The sequence below is a fragment of the Dermacentor silvarum genome, chromosome 1 (assembly GCF_013339745.2).
Source record: "Dermacentor silvarum isolate Dsil-2018 chromosome 1, BIME_Dsil_1.4, whole genome shotgun sequence".
In the NCBI taxonomy this organism is placed as follows: Eukaryota; Metazoa; Arthropoda; class Arachnida; order Ixodida; family Ixodidae; genus Dermacentor; species Dermacentor silvarum.
In genome coordinates this window covers 242,792,690-242,815,941 of record NC_051154.1, presented here as the reverse complement: position 1 = coordinate 242,815,941, position 23,252 = coordinate 242,792,690, and the positions used below count along the sequence as shown (strand labels likewise).

General features: G+C 44.1%; 1 long non-coding RNA gene across 1 annotated transcript in view; it reads left to right on the top strand.

Annotated features, from left to right (window-relative positions):
- Positions 1-4,422: 4,422 nt before the first annotated feature.
- Positions 4,423-23,252, top strand: part of LOC119452042 (uncharacterized) — a 31,126-nt gene continuing 12,296 nt past the window's right edge. Inside the window, exons 1-2 of the long non-coding RNA XR_005191826.2 lie at positions 4,423-4,537; positions 4,766-4,911. This is a non-coding gene — a long non-coding RNA (uncharacterized LOC119452042). The remainder of the gene's footprint in view (positions 4,538-4,765; positions 4,912-23,252) is intronic.

The following is a 23,252-nucleotide window of genomic DNA, read 5'->3' as shown; positions in this document are numbered from 1 at the left end:
AATCCAGGCGGCGCTCTAGCGTCGCCGGGTCACGGGCTCAACGCGTCGTCTGCTACGCAACTGGGTGCTGCTCGGATTGCGACGAAGGAAACTTCATTCCGTTTGTGCAAAAATGCTTCCAAATGTATGCGATCCTGATCGATTACGCATAATTTCGCGAAACGTGGATAAGTATTCGATGGATGGGAACAGAGAGCTGTTACTGGCACGCCACAAGGGGACGTCCCATCTGAGAAATCAGGCACTTCCGGGCTTAATAGCAGACGACACTCTGGTCGTTGTCTCAGTTATCGAGCGCGTGCCAAGTAGCAGAGACGCGCACGATCTCGGAGGCAAGCGCTTAGCAAGTGAAAATTTCTGTACGCCCTCTTATCGAATTCACCGATTGTTACTGCGGTGCCAAATTCCCAAATTTAGAGACGCGCTAGTAGTGATTTTAGAAACAGAAACGAATAATGATGGCAGCGAGCTGAACACCTAAAAACCAGGTGAAATTACAACTCAACACGCAAATGAATAAACAAATACTGTCGAGGCAAACGGTCGTTAATCAATGAAAAAGTCGGAAAAAAACAAAAACAAATTTAGGCAAGCATGTGACCTCTTTCACAAGTAAACTATTCCACGGTATCTCCAGGAGAGGTGATCACAGACTACGCCTGACTGTAGGTAGTACGTTTACAGCGCGAGATCAAACTCAAGATATGCTTAACGTTATTCACAATAAGTAAAATGTAGTTCAGTAAATTCTGGAAGCGGAGAAAAAATAAACCACCGACAAAAGCAGTCATTTTACCGTTCAGCTTAAAAACACACACACACACACACACACACACACACACACACACACACACACACACACACACACACACACACACACACACACACACACACACACACACACACACACACACACACACACACACACACACACACACACACACACACACACACACACACACACACACACACACACACACACACACACACACACACACGAGAGAGAGAGAGGGAGAGAGAGAGAAAGAAAGAGAGAGAGACCAGATTATACGACAAACAATTGGGGCCATAGGAAACATTTTCGGCCATTGATACCACTGCGCGAGCGAGCAGACAGCAGCTCGCGCAGTGGCCTAAATTATACTCGGTGACGCGGCCATTACTTCTATGGGAAATCACAATGCTTAGTTGAATAATTAACGTAATTACGCCAATTAACTTTCTCATTATTATTTGACGGCACATACTCCAATCAATGGCTTGTAGCTAGTCAGCATATGCAAGGCATATCAACTCATTAGAACGAAACCTGAGGACGGCACCGGTTCCGAGATATGCGCCCTGAAACTTGCGGTAAAAATCCACTGTTGTTCCACTCACTTTTCTCTAAAAATAAAAACCGCTGTGTTATGCATTGAAGCACAGAAGTGCCTCGAGCAGCCAGTCGCGCGGCAATTTTGCGTCTTTCACGCTCGGAAAAACACTTTTATGCAGCACGTATTGAGCAACAGAAAGTTGTATAGGGAGTTTCAGATGTTGCTCTACAATTTTCTCATAGACACTTTTCATCTAATAATAATAATTGAGTTGCTTAATTCAGACTATAATTATCGAATTAAGCGGAATGCAAAAAAAAAATAATCTGAGCATCTCTAAGCGACGGCAAACAACATTATCTTGGTTCTGTCCAGCTACGTGGCATTTGCATATTTTTAAATCTTGGTGCATGATAGTTGGGACACCCTGTATGTAGCCTCAAAACATGAGCCTCCACAGGCGTCGTTTTTCGCGATCCAGCCGACGGGCGCGGAGGGCGACCGAAGACGAAGTCCTCTGCCGTCGTCTACTATAGCACGAGCCGAATACACCCAAGGACTATCTATACACCACGCTCCACTGTCGTTTCTCATAGAAGCGTGATTGAAACCCTAACGGCATTCAAAATGCCGCTAATTAGGACGAGTTCGCTGCTCCTCCCAGCCAAACAAACAGCGCAGAATGAGGTTATAAAAAATAAACACGTTCGCAAGAACTTGATTCGCTAACTCTTCTGTGCACGACGGGTGTGATTTCGCGGTCCCTGCTGTCGATAACACTATAGCGTGTTCTATTAATTAATAACATAACAAGCAGCACTGTGAGTTACAGTTTCAGTTTCCAGATACAGTTTTGAGAACATGTTCATCTAACACAACGACATAGAACTCAATAAATAATTCGAAAGATATAGCATGCGAAAACTACTGCGCCTTAAGCTCGCATAACTTTTTTGTAGAAAGCACAAAGTATATTGCGACTAAATAATTAAAAACAATTGAACAAGCACACAAAAACCAGGCAACAATGTACACTAAGAACGTGCAAAAGTCAGAAAACAATGGTACCTTGACCCGAATTCTGAAACAACCACAACAAATAATTGAGACCAAGCTTTAGGGTAATTATAATCTGTAGTTATAAATTGCAATTAGGTTGATTATAATTTATAATTTGCAAAAGTCTGGCAACATTACAGTATTTGCCAAAGTCTGGCCACAAAGCAGCATAGTCTTTAGTAGGGGTTACACAAATCATAAATTACGAATGACGCGAATAATATTTAATTTATTGTTCTTGCAGTATCTTTTAAAAAATTGTAAAACTGACGCTCTAACTAGTAAAACGTACTGCATAGCATTTGCTGCAAAAGCCTGGAAACAATGACATGTAACACAAAACGCTGGCAACATAAAACGTTGGATTTTGTGAAGCACTACAAAAGCAAACATTTTTACTCGCGCAAGACAAGACTTAAAAAAGTAAAAACAACAAAAAAGGTAATTACAAGATGTAATACAAAATTTTGGTAGCTTCATTCCAACAGCAAAGAAGATGAAGCGTTGTTTACTTTGACGCGGAGCATTTTGCCCGCACATTCGAACACGTCCCCACGCACCGGCGTTCTCCGCCGCCTGGCGTCAGAAATGCGCAAACTAGTACTGTGTATTCGAAAAAGAAAAAAAAAAAAGGGAGAAAAAGACAGAATATGTGTAAAACAACTAAGAACGAGCTTGAAGCAGTTTGCAGTGACCCTAGTTGTCAGGTGCACGCCTAATCACAAAATGTTCCGCAACGCAAGAGCCACGAAAAATGAAACACCCTCGCAGCCGCCGCGTCTCCCCACTCGTAGCCTGTCGTCTGCATTCCGCCGCACCAGCGACTGAAACGAAAAGCTTCTCGGTAGGCCGAAAAAACGGGCGCGAAAGAATGTGCATTTTGTTTTTATTATGAATGACCACGCTATAGGTTGTAGGGGACTTGCTAACGCGCACTTATTCCTCGTAGTACCGGGGTGACGCGGAGTGTTTGGGGGTGTATCTACAAACGCTGCGAAATACGACGACGTCGCTCTAACCTTGCCGAGGATTGTCTCTTGGGTATATTTCTTGGGTATAAAGGCTTGTGTATATTTCTGGTAGCTTCTTAAAGTGTGCACAATACCTCTGGTATAACGAACGAGTACGCTGGATATAGTGAAACATTTCAAAATGACCTCGGGTCGAATGAGTTAGCGTTTGAAGACGTCTTCAAGTTTCAACAGTTGCAAAGGATTTCGTAGAATTCCGCGCATTTTTTTCTATACCGATTCGTCGATTTACACAGATTTCGAGGAAGTCATCCTACAGTATCAAACCAGACCCCTAGGATTCACGAAGGGCGTGAGAAGTATTTATACTGCAAAATATTTTGCGCCCGGCTTTACATAGTACGTAACAGGTGCGTACTGTTATTCAAATGAGCTTCATAATTTCTACGGCGAACCGGTGAAACCGATAAGTAGGATCGCACTGACATCTATACCGCGTTCTTATAGGTAAATACGATTAGACTTCCACAGCGCTTAATATTCTTGCTTTTTTTTTTCATTCATCTTTTTCTTGTGCTACCTGAGGGGCCAGTATATTCTGCAAGCATCATTTCATATCGTCCGTCGCAAGCGAGTGACTGCGTAACTGAACGGGCAGCATTTTCAAGACTGGAGAGATGACCGTAATAAGCGTATTTCAATTAACTGCTGGCTCGCAACAGGTGACAGCGCTCGCCCGGTTTGTGACCCAAGCGCACATGCATGCGCATAAGCAGTCCATGCCCACTGTACGCCCCACGTATGTACGTTCTGAAGCAGACATCACATCGCGTATCTCCTCAGCGCGTCCCACACAAAATTAAGCTGTTTTGAAACTGGCGCTCCGCAGGCTAGCTACGCTTTGACTAAACCATCGCGAACTAAACGCAGACCTGGGAAGTTAACACGGGGGCAATTGATAAACGTTTATTGCAGGCACATTTTGTAATATGCAGTGGCTACTAAAGTTTAAAGAAAGGCCACTGAGACAGGCGCATGCAAGCAAGACTTTTTTTTTTTTTTTTTTCTACGGGAGTGACATATGCAAGCCAACCCAATCCATCTGTAGCGACTTGCCATCCTGAGACCGCAGGGCCCGCAACCTGCAGCGACGGAGAAGTGTTTTTCGTAGAACCATCGCGAGTTTTTACGGTGAGTGCTTTACGTGTGTGTTTCAACACGGCGCTTTTGCATAATCTAATTTCTGTTTCTTCACTTGCGATCGCTTGATTTCGCATCTCGACAGCAATGTCAGGTGCAATGTCTCGACACTCTTGGTGCAATGAGGGCGCGTTGTAAATACATCGTTTAGCTCTGTGTTCAGCATATTTAGTGCAGAATAGAACACGACACTGAAAGAATTGTGCACTTCGCTTTCAGTTTCCAGGAGACAGTGCCGTCAGCACAAAGGAATGGCCAATGAAGATCGCTTTCGCTGTAGCCACTGGAGTGCACGCTGGTGCTTGGAAATATTGGAGCCAGCCTGACGCAACAGCGCCTTTCCCGTGTTTGTGCACAGCGGACAGGTACGTACGCCTTCGCTTCGCCGCTAGAACTGACATTGAGCGACTCAGCACGCAAGCATGTATGGCTTAACTCTGCCAAAGCTTCGTAACACTTCGATACAAAAATGTTGCGTTGTCAACGTAGACAGGGACCGGCGTTTTGACACATGGAGGGATATTGCTCTGCGTTTTTAGGAACTGCGATAACCACGCACGCAGACATCATGTTCCGTTTTCACATGCACCGATCGCTGTGACTGCGGTTCTTGCGTTGCGAGCACCTAGTGAAATATTGAATTATTTTGCCGATTCAGTCCACTTCGGTGAAAACGAAATGATACACATATATACACTCTAGAAACTGTCTTCGTGAAGCTTTTTCGTGTTTGAACTCATTACTCTGTTTAAAAACGGGCAGGCCACGGTGACGTGTTTGACGTTCAGTGTTAATTGTTATTGCTTCTGTATCCAGGCCGCATGTGCGATTTCGCAGAGAGTTCAGCATCTCCGAACGTTAAAAAAAAAAAAAAAAAAAGCCTGCCCGAAGGGGACGACGGCACATTTGCCGCCCTGCGAATTAAATTAAATTAAATTTGGGGCTTTTTACGTACCAGAACTCCGATCTGATAATGAGGCACGCCTATAGTGGGGGACTCCGGATTAATTTTGACCACCTGGGGTTCTTTAACGTGCCCCCAAGAACGCTTGTACGGACCACGGGCGTTCCTGAATTTCGTCTCCATCGAAATGCGGCCGCCGCGGCCGGCATTTGATACCGCGACCTGTAGTTTGCAGCGCAACTCCAAAGCCACTATAAAGAACCAGTGGCGTAGCCAGAAATTGTTTGGGGGGCGTGGACGGGAGGAAGCAAAGAGGATTCGAGGGGGGAGGGGGGGAGGTGCCCGGTGTAAAGAACCGAGACTGTAAAGCCACTGTAAAGAACCGAGACTGACGCCATGGCTGTCCCTATATTGTTCTTTTATTCCAACTCTACTGCGAATCATGATGTTGTTGCATGTGCCACACGCGGCCGTCCTTGTTTTTTTCTATGTTCAACATATTCCCGGCCGCGCCGAGGCTGAGGCGGCAAGTTCGAAGTCGTGCAGCGTCTGCTCTTCGAGCTTTGTCAGCTGGCTGCCTTCGAGTTCAATGTTTGGCGCTTTAGACAGTCAGCCGCGTCGCAGTCATTCATCGAATGTTCGTACGCTACTGTTTCGTTCACCAGGTAAATGCATGTCTGCGAGTGATGTGCGTTCAGCACTCCCTCGGCGTCCATAAATCAGTGTAGAATCATGCACCTAGTCGTAGGCATTCTTTCCACGACGATCGGCGAATGGCCTTTGCAGTCCGAACGGCCTACGTCGAAGCTGTCCGGATGTTGCCCAGAGCGCTTTCTCCGCCACCTTTCATTGTTTGTAACGGTTTCGAACAATCATTTTTTTTTTATGTGGCTCGACCACGATAGCTTTGAGTCATGCCATCTGTCTGTGCCTGATACATTCTTCCTCCAATGTCTTGGAACTGAAAGTACCTACGAGTTGTCGGCGTTTCATCGGTTGGCAGTTTCTTTCACGTTCGTGCTGATTTCATGGTGTTGACTTATGTTCCGCTCGGTTTTCGCGTTTGAGTTTACGCTTTTAACTTACGTTGGTACTGGGCGTTGTTGCCTTGCAACGATGATCTCAATGCCAGGATCACGGCGCTTGTTTCTCTTTGATCGGACATTGCAGAAACATTGCATCCCCTGTCTAGTGGGTAAAACGCAGTGCTTGACGTTTCATACCCATTTTTGCAATCCCTCTTGCCTAAGTATGTCGCTTCCAAGACTTGTCTGCTTTCCTCCGCGGGGCCTTACTTCTTTGTTTTCGTTTCCGCTTGTTGCCTCCACTACAAACGCTCAAAAGTTTCTTCACAGTGGGCGCAGGCAAAGGATCGCTGCGCGCATCTTCCGCACAGTCAACGTTCTTCCTGGTCAGTGTCTCCCGTTGGAGAACCGTTCCTATCACACACTTGCGCTCGTCGGTCTTCAGTGATTGCATTGTCTTAGAAATAAACACCGGTGTGGGAACGGTGAAGTGACTTCCGGCTGGTTGGTTTTAGTTCCCTTAGAGACCGTTGATGCACAAATTTCCTCTATCTTCAAATATGTTGGTCGGCCTTGCGTGATTCTTGCTTTCCCAGTGGCTGTTTGATGCATTTCTAGGAAATACTGGAATTCCCTATAGGTATTCAGGGAACGGCCTCACTTCTAACTCGCTAATTCGCAACTCAAGTCTCGCTTTTGCGCTGCACATTCAGCTGTCAGATTCATTCAGTTCGCTTCCATCAGGCTGGTCAAAATCGATCACCTTCCATATCTCTTTATTCAGTTTCGCAAGATACTTCTCCTTGACTCAAGAAGCCAAACTATACACGTGCGCTTCCCGGCACGCGAAAGCTCGCGCCGGCGCGCTTTGCGTTTGCCCAACTGGTGGAGAAGATATCCGTGCTCGCGCCGCGCCTCGACGCGTGCGATCTGTCCTGCACCATCGTCCAAGCCGTCGCTGTTGCGGTGGCGAGATACGTGCGCATTCGATGTTCTGATCCCCTCGAGGCCCACAGGACGGGTGTCGCCGCAGAAATTCGCCGCCCTGGCCTTGCGATCTTCGAAGTTATCGCCGAAGCGAAAATCTGGTGGCCGAGCAGGCATATCGCAGGCTGCTCCGAGGTCTGGGCTGACAGGATGTGCTTCGTGTAACGCTATGGACATCCTAGCCTTGTGAACCTCGGGCCGTCGTGCTGAAGGGCAAGGGGCGAACGGAGCCGAAGCAAACGTAAGGTGGTCCCGCCTCGCGAACCTCCAGGCGACGCCTGCAGCCGCTTCCATCCATGGACTAGCAGTGTTGGTCTCCGTCCCAGCCGAAGTCGCAGTCCTGGTGTTTCGTGGCAGCAAATCTAAAGAACCGAGACCGACGACATGGCTGCCCCGATCTTATTCCCATATTCCAACGCTATACTCATAGGCGCCGACTACGGCGGCCGCTCCCCCCCCCCCCCTCCCCCCCTCGCCCCTGAAATATCATTACCGGAGTTCTGTTACTCACATAATTTGAGGATTCTATTGCGTTGCCTCTACATTTTCACTTTTGTTGTGGCTAAAAGCGTACGGCACCATTGTTGGCGCGGACGTGCACGGCTTTTAATTTATACTTTCGCTTCATTTCGGCAAATCCTGACAATAGGAGGACAAGCGCATTAGAAGCACCAGCGCGGCTACCTCATCCGTGTTTCCTCACCTCAGCATTTTTTTTAATTTCTGCAGAGAACACCAAGCACAGACACAATATATTTAAATAGATACACAGGACAAAGTTTATTATATGTTTTAAAGAGAAGGAGGTAGCCAACTAAATGGATAGCCTGTACCTAGAGAATGAATATGTTGATGTATGTTCACCTCACTTCAAATTACTTTGCGTGCTTCTTTGACCCTGAAAAAAACTTGCAGACTTCAGTGACCCCTTCGGCAGCGTCTTCTATGAAATACCACTATATATATATATATATATATATATATATATATATATATATATAGTGATATTTCATAGAAGACGCTACCGAAGGGGTCACTGAAGTCTGCAAGTATTTTTAGTGATATATATATATATATATATATATATATATATATATATATATATATATATATATCACTCACTTGTGAAAAGCACGTGAGTGATATGTGTCTCAATATTGATTCTCTTTCCAGTAGGCAATGCCAACGACTGGCGACAAAAAGAAAAAAAAAAAAGCTTTTCTAATTATTTACAACATTTATGCATTAGGGATGGAAACATCGCCTCTTGCATGCAGAGGCCATAAATACGGGGTGTTTCAGCAAACACTTTCAAACTTTTTTTTTAAATGTTGCCTGTGGCAGATAGCACGATTCTAGATTCTAGTTAATGAGCTGGTCTACTCGAAGAGGTGGACATTACTTGCACAAAAAATTGAAATGCATAATCGACTAATTAACAAAATCACCAATTAAGTTTTTAACATATTAACTTATGGCCCGTATTGCAATTTACAAATTCTAGCCGTGGAATTCGCGAGGCGGATGCACTAGGAACCAATTCTCACGATGGCACCAGTTTCGAGATATTGCCGCCTTTTCGAGTAGACGAGCTCATGAACTAGAATTGTGCTATCTGCCACAGGCCACCTTTAAAAATTTTGGAATGTGTTCGCTGAAATACCTTGTATATAGAATTCTCTCAGTAACCGAAATGATGCCAAGCCGGATTCACTCGAAATCAGAATAAATAGAAGTCTAGAAGTCATGCACAGCAGCGCTTATACTCAGACTGAAAGTAAAAAAAAAAAAAAAAAAAATAGTGCAGTTTGGCCGGGAAGGCGAAGCAGTATTAGTGATAGCGAAGTAGAAAATTGTTAGACGAAATAAGATTCTTACCGTGTAAATCCCTGTAAGGATCGCACCCGTGTAAGGGCCGCACCCCCATCTTGACAGCCAAAATTAAAAAAAAAAAAAAAGACATCCAACCGAGAAGCAATCGCGTTCCGTGCGCTGATTCTGATCGGGCTCAACAGCGAATTGTCGCGCGCAGCGTACTTTAGCGCGTCGCTACTGGATGTCGAGAGGAGGCGATCGCGGAGGTTTACGGCGGATTTCATACTCGTAGTTGGAAAAATGAGGTCAAATGGCCCGTTCCCATGAAAGGCCCGTAAAAATCGCGACAGAAAAGTGCGGCCTTACACGAGTCTATACGTTAGTTACAGTGGCCATATAAATTGTAGTAAACATTCACCTAAAATTAAAATATCAAGCACAGTGTAATGCACGGACCATGTAAACCTGTAAATACCTCACTGGATGACCTCGAGCACTCGCTTTCACAACGCAAGCATTATGAAGAACGCCGGCAGCGGAGGCGAACGGTTCGTACAGCCACGCGATTCACCGCAACTCTTAAAATTAGATTCATAATCATTATCTGCCTATTTTTATGTACACTACTGACGGCCTCTGTGAGTGATCTGCGATGACCTCTGTCTCTTAACTCTGCAACACTAGGGGCGCGGAAAGACAGCCCGGCAAGGAAGACAGCGCGCATGAAGTTAGCAGCCATCCCTGTCGCCTTTCATCATTGCACCCACCAATGATTACCAACAATTAGATATGGCACGCGGGCCACATAAGCGTCAGCCGCGCACAGTCATTCACAGCTACGGCAGGGCTAGAGGAGAAGACGCGTGATCTCCTTCCCATTCGCGTTTGATTACCTGACCTACAACTAACCCGAATATTGAGCGCGTAGGAAGATAATGCCCATCAAGCCGCCATACTGTTCGGCTCACTGTAACGTGCTTTTTCCCGCACCCACAGGTCGCTCATGTACAGGGTGTTTGGATTTAATACGGAACATCACGGCGACGACAACAGCGAAAATTTGCCTGAAGTGTCGATATAATTGCTTTCGCCCTAAAGCTAGACATAGACAATTGTTAGCAAAGCGTATATATATATATATATATATATATATATATATATATATCTGGTCGGGCCTCAGCCCCGGGCACATGAAAACTTTCCGCCTATGTCTATACTGCTAATCATGATGACAGTGCCTGTGCCAGACGCGGCCATCCTCGTCTTCTTCCATATTCAACGGCCATTAAGCCAGCTCGGCGGGTACCTGCGATTTTGCAAGTGCGCATTCGCAATCGCGAAATCGCGAGCAAAATCCCACCATGTGGAGCAAGCTTAAAAGGAGACCTCGCGCTGACCACTGCTTCGCTTTTGCTCAAGTTTAACAGCAGGTTATCATTAACGTTATACATTTTTTTTCCCGGTCCGCATCGTTCAATAAAACACTTGTCCTCACGCCCATAGTTCCTCAGAAAAAAAAAAAAAAGTCAGAAACAACCGTTGTATGCGCAACTTGCCATAGGAGGAGCGAGCTGCAGCATAGATGTGAAATCGCTTCGCCGCTTTTCGGGGACGAAGAGTCAGGATAAACGGGGGCAAACAACAATGCCACTCAAAAGAAAAATCTTATTCAACTTTTTTTTTCCGAAAACAACGCAGCGCAGCCTTTAAAACATATTCCTCTGAATTTGTCAATAAAGCAGTCTCTTGCATAATGCACGCGGAGCTCTGTAAGGAACGTTCGTGGCATCTTGTAAAATAATGTTAGAACACTTCGTCCAGTATCCACAAAACCTGTGTTGCACATAAAGAGGGTTTCCTCATCACTGGGTGTTTTGGCACTAGCCGTTTGTGATAGAAGCCGGCGTAATAACGGCGTGCTCGAGAATAACTGGAATGTGAGATATATATAGTCGGTATAGGTTAGGTGCCAAGCAGAACGCAAGAAGCACACACAATAAGCGCCGTTGTCTATCCTCCTCTTGTTGTGTTCTACTTGGTGCCTATAGACACACCACGATGAACGATACGCGCTCCTCATGTGACATTGGCCCATCGCGGACGGCATTCGCGTAAGTTTTGTGAATATTAAACTGGCCTCGTAAACATTTATTGTACGTATACGTACATACACGCATTTTAGAATACTGCAGTGTTGTCTTCAACAAAACTGCGCGAACAAGAAAATTATCACTCCAGGGCCAGTGTTTCGACAAAGGGTAACAGCTGTTTTTCTTGGCAGAGTTCATAACGGGTGTTTCTGACAACTGTCTCATTCAAGACAAAGTGATAAATTTCTTTAGCGACAAAGCTTCACAGCGGCCGCGGACATCAGCGCTTGCGCGTTTACAATCACCACTACGAATATTATTTAACAAAATCTCACTAATCACTTTTTTAATCATTTTAAAGGGCTATTCGTAATGGAAAATTTGAAGTCAGTCAGTACTTAAGTACATCCTTTCGCTATACCGCGTGTCCCAGTTAACATTAGCCAAGCTGTTAAAAAATTTACAAATACACGGCGCAAGAAACAATTATAAACCTTACGGTGTTCGTTCGCCAGACGTCTGACGATCGACCATCGTAGGTTCTTAAAATCTTATTTCGCACCTTGTTTTTTAAATCGTTTTTATTTCTTTGAACACCTTGGCTAATGCTGGAACACCCTGTACAGAATGCTCTTTGTTAAAGAGTACAGATTTTTTATAAAAAATTGATGAGTGCAGCGAACGTGGTGGCGTCTGTGCAGACGAGTTCCTAGGCGAGGCGGACATACTTTGCCGCAAATAACGTGAGCTTCAAAAGGCTAATTAACAAAACTTTATTAATTAACGTTTTATTAGTGCCTTAGGGGCAGTTGATTAAAGGATACATTTGAAGGCAGTCACATTTCAATGCACCATTTTTTTAAACGCTTTAACCTCTCGCCTAATTCGAGATATTTATCGTCAGATATTTATCAACAGATATTTATCTATATTTATCGATATCTATATTTATCGAAGATACTTATCATCAGATAAATATCTCGAATCAGACGAAATGTCAGACGAATCCAGGCAATGTCGAAACCGAGTGTTGCGGGAGCACAGAGAAGGCGGCCCCGCTGTCACATCAGACCGAAACGCACCGTGACGACAAGAGCGAGGAAGTTGGAAACTGTTCGAACGTCTCGGCCAGTCGCGGCATGCTACTGACACGTCCCGTTTTACCTGGCCAGCATGTGCGGCCGCGTGTCGGGTCAGGATTTGCCGCGGCATGCTATCATGCAAACTTCACCCCACACTTCTTTACGAGGCGTTGCCGTATGACACGCAGCGGGACGCGCTCAGTCTCGATATTGCATCGATTGGCCTTTGGAATTCGATTACGAATATATCGAAGTGCGATTTTCAAGATTTTTTTAAACATTGGGTGTGCATTAAAATGTGAACGCTTCCAAGTTTGCCATTTAGACAACTGCCCCCAAAGCACTAATAAAAATGTTAATGAATGAATTTTCGTTAATTATGCTTGTGAAGCTCACGTTATTAGCGGAAAAGTATGTCCGCCTCGCCGAGGAACTCGTCTGCAAAAACGCCACATTCGCTACGCTCATCTCTGGTTAATAAAAAAAAGCTGTATATATAAAAAAAATAAAAATAAAAAAAAGAAGAAGAAGAAGAAGAAGCATCCTGTATAGGCGTGCGCCTTGCATTAGTTCCGATAAATATAAGTGTACAGAACCTGCAGCGAAATGCGTTGCCGTACCAGTTCATATGTTTCCGTGCTGTGGCAAAAGGTCGCACGATAAGTCGCGCTTGAAACGTAAATGCATTTCACGGCACATTTGGAGTCGGTATTTTTCTTAACATATCCTACAGGCACAAAGTTTCTTGCAAGATGTCACGCACTCAGTGCTTGCTGACTTCGATTCTGCAAGCACTTGCAACGCGGGACCTAAAGGGGCTATTTATAAAGTTAATGAGCAGAATATTGTAACTAATAATTGTGTCGGTGATTATCGTGCAAATGCGGATGTCCGCCGCTTGTGCGAAGCTTGGACAATACGAATTATCATTTTTGTCTCGAATTCCGTCCGCTTTCGACTCTATAAATATTCGTGCAAGCCCTTGTGTAATGCGCGCATTGCCACTTTAAAGCTTACCGGAATTTTTTTTAAAAATCGCCTATAGCAGATAGCGTAATTCTTGTCCTTGAGCTGGATTATTCGCAGAGGCGGACATACTAGCTCGAGAAATCGAAACACATATTCAACTATTTAACATAATTGTGCTAATTAACTTCTTAATTAGTTACTCTAGGGCACATATTGCAATTTACTAAATGTAGCCGGTAAGCTGGGAAGACGTATCCACTTGAAATGAATATCCTGGATGACAGAGTTTCGAGATGTGACTTCCTGAAGTGAGGGACGAAATACATGGAAGTCCCAGTTATTTTAGGGCTTCAATGCACAAAAGAGCGTTTCGTAAAGAAAAAAAAAAAGTAAGTGGAACAAGTACATTTTTTACGTCGAGGTTGATGGCGCATATCTCCAGCTGGGGTCATTTCTGTAAATTCATTCCAAGAGCATACTCCTTGTAAACTCACGGGCTACAATTTGTATATGGCATTATGTCCCGTAAAGTAATTAAGAAGTTAATGAGTGCACTTTTTTGTAATTTGTTGTATGTGTGTTTCGATACCTCGTGCAAGTAATGTCCGCCTCTGTATAATCCAGCTGAAGGACTAGAATTGTGTTATCTGCAGCAGGTGATTTTTAAACATTCTAGAAAACTCACCCGGTATATAAAAAGAACTTTTCAAGGTTAACTCGGAAGCGATTACGTAAAATATTGATCCCGCATAAAAGTGGGATGGACGGGGCACTGTATGCAAGCGCCTTATACATATTCTTGTTTTCAGCTTTCTTGAAAGATGACACGACGAAAAGCCCTCGTCGGGCGCGTTTCGAATACCGCGGGTTGACAGAAACACGCTAACCTATATACCACGAGTTGTTGCATACTCATCTCTATGTTAAACCAAAGAGAAGCGGTTTTTACGACAAGGAAACTTGAGGAGACACTTCCTTTCTCCACATATGCATGGAAATGCTGCCTTCAGAACAGTAACTGGGGCATTTAAACTAAACATTGCTTTTTAAGAAGTTGCAACATGTCAGTTGGTAATAAGAACAGTCTTGAAAAGCGGTTCTGTACCTGTGCACGCTGCCTTTGGGTCAGAGGAGGACATAGCTCCTTCGGCCAAAGGTGAGAAGCCTAAGCTGGACCCAAAATGGTGGAGGGTGATGGGGATGTAGGTGCCCTCTGTAGTTGTCGTGACTGGAGGCTCTCTGCAACCCGCTTATAGGACATTAGGATGTACAATAATAAATGGGTCCTTCGATGCCAACTGTCCCAACCTTGGCGCTCGACCATCTGCGATAATTAAAAAAAAAAGGAGAGAGAGAAAAATGGTTAAGGTCTTTCACTATAACGCAAAAGGTCTTCCAACAAAATGTTTCTTGCAAAAAGAAAGTTGTTCACCGCAGGATTGCAGGTAACGAATTACACGTAATTAATTACTTGCAATAAATTACATTTTTGGTAGTTTTGAAATTGATGGATTACGTTTTTTTTACTTAGTACTCAGCTTAATTCGATTACTTTTTTTTCAATCATCGACTAATTACGTGTAACCACAAGGTTCGTACACTGCCTTGAAACCCTGGAAAATCCTTGAATTTGGAAAAAAGATATTCAGGGGCCCTTAAAACACGTTGAAGATAATTGCGCTCCTTGAATTCCTCGAAAACTGAGATGGTGGGCGACCTTCTAACCTTCAAAGCAACAAAATCTGCATCGGGGCTATGCGATAGACGCTGCCTTGATCATTGATATTTTCTTTTCACTGCTGCTAAGCGATGCAGTGCGACGTGTTCACATCCAACGACTGGCTTCGTTAAAATGCCATTGCCATCGTGAAGCTAGGCGAAGCCAGATGAAGCGACGTACCACCATTTTTGTTTGTTTTGCTGGTTAGTTCACACCACGGCTCCATTTTCGAGCCCTGGGCTCTAGAAATGCCTGGCGAAACGTTTCGTAAGTTTCAACCATTTGGCTTGAACACAACTAGTCTCTTTGGCTGAAGCTGGACACCACTAAACATCTTGCTGGATGGCGATTGACATCGCTACAATAGAAAACTCAACTTCGAAAAGCCCTCTAAAGAGCTTCAGGTGCGTGTCCTACTCAGCAGCTGCTCAGCTGTAAGAACTTGCACCTAAGAAAAAGGAGATTTTACTACTTTTCATTGTAAGTGTATGAATAAGGGGCCGAATGCGCGTGCGTCGTCTTATAACGTAAAACTATTCCAATCTGTTCTTAATGCGATTTCATACAGTCAAATTTACGTAACCGCCGATGCAAGCATTGGGTGATTACCCGCGCCGTTGTTTGAACCGCCCAATCAAACTCTGTCCTCGTTTATAAGCGGTTACTTTTGTTTGCTTTCAAAGCGAATATCATAGTATATCTTGGCAGGTTTTTCTTATCTAATTGGCTGACAAAAGGCGAGGAGCACGCAGTATTGGAGAGGGCTTCTGCGGGGCCGAGCTAGCGCAGTAAAAAAGTAGATAAAAGTAGATTCGTTTAGCGGATCCTCTACGAATAAGAGTTGGCAGAGTGATGTAACGTGCCGAAAGGGCTCCGCAACGTTATACTGCCACGTAAACATATTTATTATACGAAAATAAATCCATTCTCCCCGGCAGTTCCGTAGCTACTGCCAGAGCTACAGTGTACTAGAAGAATACACTGTACCAGAGCGAACGCTGGGCAGACATCTTCTATTCCTTTCGGAACGGGGTCAGGCATTCGTTGTCATACTGTCGTCGTCATAAACCCGTCGTCTTCCAGCTATGCCGAAAAAATTCAGTTTTGTTCGGCATATTAGTGCATCTCTAATACGTACACGTCACTTTGACGTGCTGACTTTTCCCGGATTTGTAACGTCGCGTGACAGACAGGCGAAGGGGGCGCAGCGCGATAATATTTTGACCAATCGCGGAAGGCTAATTGTGAGAAAGGCATAGAATCGAAAATAAATGCTTTTTTTTTCTTTTGTTCGGTCTAGTCATGCATAATGAGTGTGCGCACTTCATATCAGTTTTCGCGGTTTTCGTGACATCGCGTGACAGACAGGCGAAGTATGGAAGCGGGGGCGGGGGCGGTTGGCTCGAAGAAGTTTTTGCCCAATCGTGGAGGGCTGATTACAGAAATGGAATGTAAACATTTTTGAATAGATTTACGTTATAGCGCCCGAGCTTTGTTTCCCCCTCCTTGAATTTCGGCCTTCCGCATCCTTGAAATAATCGAATTATCCTTGAATTTTGAATCAAATGTTCTGTACGAACCCTGAACAATGCAGTTACATTCTAGACGAGATAAGCTGTAACAGGCGACGCAGCTTTGAGCCACTTGAATTTGGCGGCCACTACAGAGCACCCACGGTCGCGCAACACAACAGCCTCGCGATTGCGTATTGACCGAAGGCAAACCCGGGCGCTCAGTATTTGTTTTATCATAGCCAGATGCTGGCCGTCGAATTGAATAGCAGCCGCTATGGCTGGATATCTAAGGCCAAATCGGTTGTTGATGCCAGAAGATCACCTACGGTCGATTTTTTCCCCGATTTTCACTGGCCCCATCCGGGATCGCCTTCTCCGAGCCCCAAGAAAAATGAAGCGCTGAGCTTAATTAATAGAGTACCCAGACGCGAGCATCGCGACATCGGGTCACCACAATTGTGTGCAACGTGTTCGTACGTTACAACGCCGCCCTTTCCTCCAGCGCGCACATCAAGCGAGTATTCAACGTCGCTGATCATGTCCTAACAAGAAAACGAGGAAAGATGACGAAAAAGCGATTTCGAAAAGCAATTGTTGGTGGATATAAACAGCGTGTGAAGGGCTGCGCAGGGCGAACTCAAAGATCCAGGCCAGCACGTTCTATGTACTGTATTTGTGTAATGTTAATAAAAGTATAGCAAGGAACGTAACGTAGAAGGAATCGACTACATTTTGATAACTCAATTACTTTCGTGGAGAAGTAAGTGGTTACAGTAATCAGTTACAGTTTTGAACGAGGTAACTGTAATCGATGTTTTTTTTTCTGCCACGTGTACAAGTCTGGTTCCCTGGCGCGGGGACCACCGAAACATTGTCGTAAAGCACGACACTATGCCATAAAGGTCGTTAAAAGATCAAAAATTACAAAGGAAAAATAAAAATTTTTCTCATGAGAATGATCAGGGTCCGTATTTACAAAATCGCTTACGCTAGAATAGTTGGAAGGGAAAATATTAACCAGTCCTGATGCCGGACATAGGTTTTATTTCTTTTTATTTACCTCGAACACTTAAAAAAAGACCTGCAAAGTATACTCGAATCACGTCACTACAGATGAATTATCTGCCGAGGTGGATGTCATTTGAAAGAAAAATCTAAGCAATTATTTGAATAATTAAACTAGTAACAATAATTCACTCTTTTGTTCAAAATTTTTTAAGGCATATGTTTACATTGGAAAGTTGAAGAGAATCGACCTAAGAGTCTAGTTCCCTGTTTCTACGCTTCAAAGATGGCCATGTACAGGGTCGACCACATCTAAGGTGAACACCTCACTAGTATTCAAACCGGTAAAAATACCGCGTTTATTCTACTTCACGAGTGAAATGTTCGCTATACGATGTGTAATCATGGTGTCGATAAACACAATAACGATTTTTCGAATTATGTACTGAACATCAGCTTCTATGATGTCTTGAATTCTAATGAGGTGTTCACCTTATATGTGGTCGACCCTGTACACCGAAATAACTGGTGTCAAATCATCCGTTAACTCCTTACGCACGCGGAAGCGCTAAGCACGGCTTGCGGTGCAACCCTCCTGTGACGTAGTGGGTCGGTGTAAAATGAAGCTTCATCATAAGACACGATAAATCGGTCCCCTTTGCACCTGCTGCCGAAGTCGCTGTGCGTTCAATCCGATCTGTGCGAAGCGCGAAGTACACGAAGCGCAAAGGCAGCTTCATGTTGCGCCACCAATCTACGTCACACGGGGCTTATAGAGGGCGAGGCACGCCTCGCGGTGCTGCGCACGTGGTCAGGTAAATTGAACGAATAGGCCAGTTATTTCGGCCTACATGGCAGTTCGGAAATGTATAAACGCGAAACACGACTTTTACGATGGGCTCCTTCAAATTTTCAAATAAAAATGTGCCAGTAACTAAAAAGTTTATTAGTGAATGGACTTCTTTGGCGTTTCTTGCAAATGATGTCCGCCTGGGCAGATAACTCATCTGTAGTGACGTAATTCGAGTAAATATCGTAGGCTTTTTTGTGTTAGGTGTTCGAAGTAAAAAAAAAAAGTATTATTAACAAAGGCGACCAAAGAACACTTACGAGAGAAGAGCTTTGTGAATTCGGCCCCAAAGCCATTATACCTCAAGTAGCATTCATTGACCGTTAGCCATTCTTTTTTGTTTTTATCAGCCGTTCAAAATGGGAAAAAATGACATTTATGCGTTTCTCTTTTTTTTTATGAATGTCGCTTCCATCAAAAGCTTACATTTTATATCAACTAAGCGCCCAGGGGGTGTACTGAACAGAAAGATTGTTCTTGAGTCGGTATAACGCGTAATGGTGCGCATAAATGCCGATGACATTGAAAAAAAAAAAAGACACGTTTTGACGTATGTTTAGCCGCTGATTGAACATTGAGGTGATCCTAGCAAACATACTCCAAGTAGCGAATCTGGTAGCACATTGCATTGATATTAAACCGAGAAATGAAAGGAATTTTGTTTATTTAAGCAAGAAAGAAAATCCTGACGTGCTCTTACACCGGTCTCGAAATTTGTATCGTGTTTCGTCTCCGCCGCAAGAGCGTCTTGGCCACAAATACGAAATACATGAACGCCAGCGTTCCTGCACCGCTGGAGGGTCGTCAGGAAGCTTGTTCTGTTTTGTTTCCGTCATCGCTAGGGTAGCTGCGATTAACCTCGCACTATAGCAGGACTACTGAATTGTATTTACCCGCAAGTCGTGGTCTGCTGTCGGCCTGCTTGTCTTCGCGAGGAACTGGAAAAAAGCGTCAACGCCGTTGTGTTCGCTACGCGGTAACTTGCGCTACACATTTATAATACGAATTGATGCAATAACAAACCTAAATAATGATCGCTTTAAGATGACCTAATTTGTTGCAATTATGAGTCAACACAATCTCGTTTGAACGTCTGTGGTGGGTGACGTTATACTTTTTTCTGAATGCAATTACTGAAGAAAGTGCCTATGTAGTCCAAAATTGCCATAGACCTGTCATAACCCGCACACTGACACAAGGAAACGTCAAACGTTTGCGCACGCTGCCTACACAGCACTTGATCAAGCCTACGATTCATTGTGCGCTCTCTGTTCTTTTTAAATAACTAGGTGAAATGTGCTAACATTCAAAAGTATTTCCTTGTTCTATTCTCTGCAGTGCTGCAACAGAACATAAAAATTGCGAAAAAATATAAAAATATAAAAAATAAAGGACGATGGTTCGTTGTCAAACGACGCTTCACGAAAACACGGTGGCGCCCGGCCCTTTCTCTTCGTACCATATAGTCGCCGTCGACTGAATTTTGCGGCTCACGCGCAAAACAACAAAATGCTGCCACATGACTTAATTTCGTCTAATTTCTTCTCAAGGACAGTTGGGAAAGCAAGCAAACGTGTTATCTCTCTCCTTTTTCTTCCTTCTTTTCTTTCTTTTTTTCCAGATGGCAGCTCGAGTTTAGGCGTGCCGAAAATCTAACAGGACACGACGCTGTGAGAGTCTAATGTCACTCGGCAGAGACAAACAGCATCCTTTTGACTCACAATTTCGATAATGTAGCCATATTAAAGCGAATATCATTTTTGATATAATATTGCATCCTTCCCCAATTCTAAATTTGTTTTAGCGCAAATAGTCTTCTAGCGAACACAACGGCGTTGCATGATGCGCATCCCGGTGCGGTTAAATACAATCCAACAGTTCTGTGAGACTGGCGTATTCAGAAATGCATCTTCACTTGAAGCCCGCGCTTGACTTGATTTAATCTCGCGAACGCACCAAACGAAACGTTATGAGCGTCGTGGGCACGTTCACGCCAGAACGAAACGTTATGAGCGTCGTGGGCACGTTCACGCCAGGCGTCATTTATATCTAGTCAAGCATGGGCTTCAAGTTTAGATGCATTTCTGAATACTTCTCGAGCGCTGAAAGAAACAAGTTAGAGCACGTGTAGGCTACGTCAGTACAGTAAAGCTGGCGTCCAAGTGTCCGCCAAGACGGAGGCGAGACACGATGCAAATTTCCAGACCTCTGGGATAGCACTTTTTTTTTACCTGTCTGAATAATATTTTTAATAAAGCTTTCACAAAAAGCCGTGCATTGTGCTACCACACGCACTATTAGGCATACTTTTGGAAGGACCAGCTCAATGCTTTATTAGCAGCTGAACGTACGTCGTAACCATAGGTTTCCTTTTTATAATAATAATAATAATAATAATAATAATAATAATAATAATAATAATAATAATAATAATAATAATAATAATAATATTATTATTGTTATTATTTGTAATTCATCGTCATATGCGTGCGTATCGCATATATGCTATATACGTCAGAAAATATTTTTCGCGCACGGTATGCAATTTAAACTGTTCATGGCGCATTTTTTCCCGAAAAAAAAATTCCCAGAAGTTGATCGTTTTCTCTATTTTTACCAGCTAATCAAAAATGGACGAATGGCTAGCAATACATGAATGCTATTTTAGGCGTAAGGCCTCTGAGCAGTGAGAAAATAAGTCTTGCCCTCGTAACGAACGAAAGGGCTTTTTGGCAATGCCCTGCATGACGCATAGTTAAAGATAAAAAGAAAAAGAAACATTAAATTTTGATGAGCTTTTAATAAATTTTACTTAAATTCTGGTCTGGGGTTTTACGTGCCAAAACCACGACATGATTATGAGTCTCACCATAGTGGGGGGGCTCCGGATTAATCTTGACCACACGGGGTTTCTTACCGTGCACCCAATGCACGGTACTGGGGCGTTTTTGCATTTCGCCCCCATTAAAGTGCGGCCGCCGCGGCCAGGGTTTGATCCCGCTCCCTTCGGCTTTCTTCGTACCTTATGACTAAGTTCAGCTGGTAGTCGCGCTGTGAAAATTTTTATTCGTCAACAAAAGTGTAAAAAGAACCGTGGTGTTGTAACTGCAAGGCTTCAAGTTATGAGAAATCGCAGTTGGTCGAGCGCCGAGGCTCGAACCGTTGGCACCCCCCCTCCCCTCCGCGCGCGCGCGCGCGCACACACACACACACACACACACACACACACACACACACACACACACACACACACACACACATATACATATATATATATATATATATATATATATATATATATATGCCGGGGGGGGGCGGGGCGAGGGGGGGTGCATGTGTGAGTGCGTGTGTGCGTTAACAAGGTTTGTTCGACAGTTCTGCGTCGGGAAGTGGCCTTGACAAAGGCTGGTCCTCGACAATGTTCACTAAACCATGTTATGTTTTGCAATGTCACTTTCTCCAACTCAATATAATCATGGTTGCCAAAGTTATTTACACGTGTATATGTTTATTCATTTATTTCAAGTTTATTTAAGTACTCTCAAGGCCCGAAGGTGTTACAAAGAGGGGCGGTAAAAAACAAATACACATGCAATCAATTTAACAAAAAGCAAGGTAAACAGCAGATTTGAACTTGTTACAATCCGGGGGGAGAACGATGTAAGCAGGAAGGTGGCTGCAGTCGACGCTTGCCCTAGGGGTGAAATATTCGCTAAACAAGTTCGTGCGACAAGCAGGCATTCCTACCTTAAAGCTGTGGTCTGACTGAGATGAAATGTACGTAGGGGGAGCAAAAAATCGTCCCTCCCAAACAGGGTTGTAATGACAAATGTTATGAAAGAGTCAGAGGCGGGAACACCTACGACGCTCTGAAAGATTCGGCAGGTTTAAACTGGTTCTCATCGACGTGACAGCGGCATGACGCGAGTAATTGGAAAGAATGAAACGAGTGAGTCGATTTTGAATATGCTCAAGTGCGTTAACGACGGTAAGCTAACTCAAATGGCAGAGGCATATTCTGACTTTGATATAGCTAGTGTTTTGTAAAGGGTTAGCTTACGGGAAGTCTGTGCAGAGTAGAAGTTCCGGCGCAGGTATAGCCAAGCATGCGGTTGGCGCTTTCAGAAATGTAGTGGATGTGAGCGTGCCACGAGAGCTAGGTTGTTATTTTATATATAGTATGTGTTATATGGTTGTACATTATATACATATACACACGCACAGTAGTGGACAAAGTGATATGATATAATTAGCATTCTTGGTCTTCTGAGCTAAACTGCTCAGAAAGTTGGTGCGGCGTTCTGCCAGGCCGCTAGCCTACGGGCACAGACACACGCAGTCGCAAACTAGTAAAAGCAGGCAACAGTGAGCACCATGAAATGAATAAAGCGGAGCGTGCAACTATATGAGACCGGTAATAAACAAAATGTTTTCAATATCTGACCCCATGGCGGCAGCAGTGGTCTTCTGATAGTGTCCTGTTTGACATGATCGAAACCGCAACAATTACCTGATACCTTAAAAACGTATTGCAATGATTATTTTTTTTTCACAGTAAACTACAATATCATGTTTGCCACATATTCTAAAAAAAAAAATACTTGTCTTTATGAAGCCAGTCCCCCAAACGTTGGCACCGAGCTGATGCTACGCTGGTTCGGCCAGCTTTAATTGATCTCAGGTTGAATGCCGTGCTAATTGTAGCAGGTACAAAGAGCGAATGGGCTCATTCAGCACAAATATGC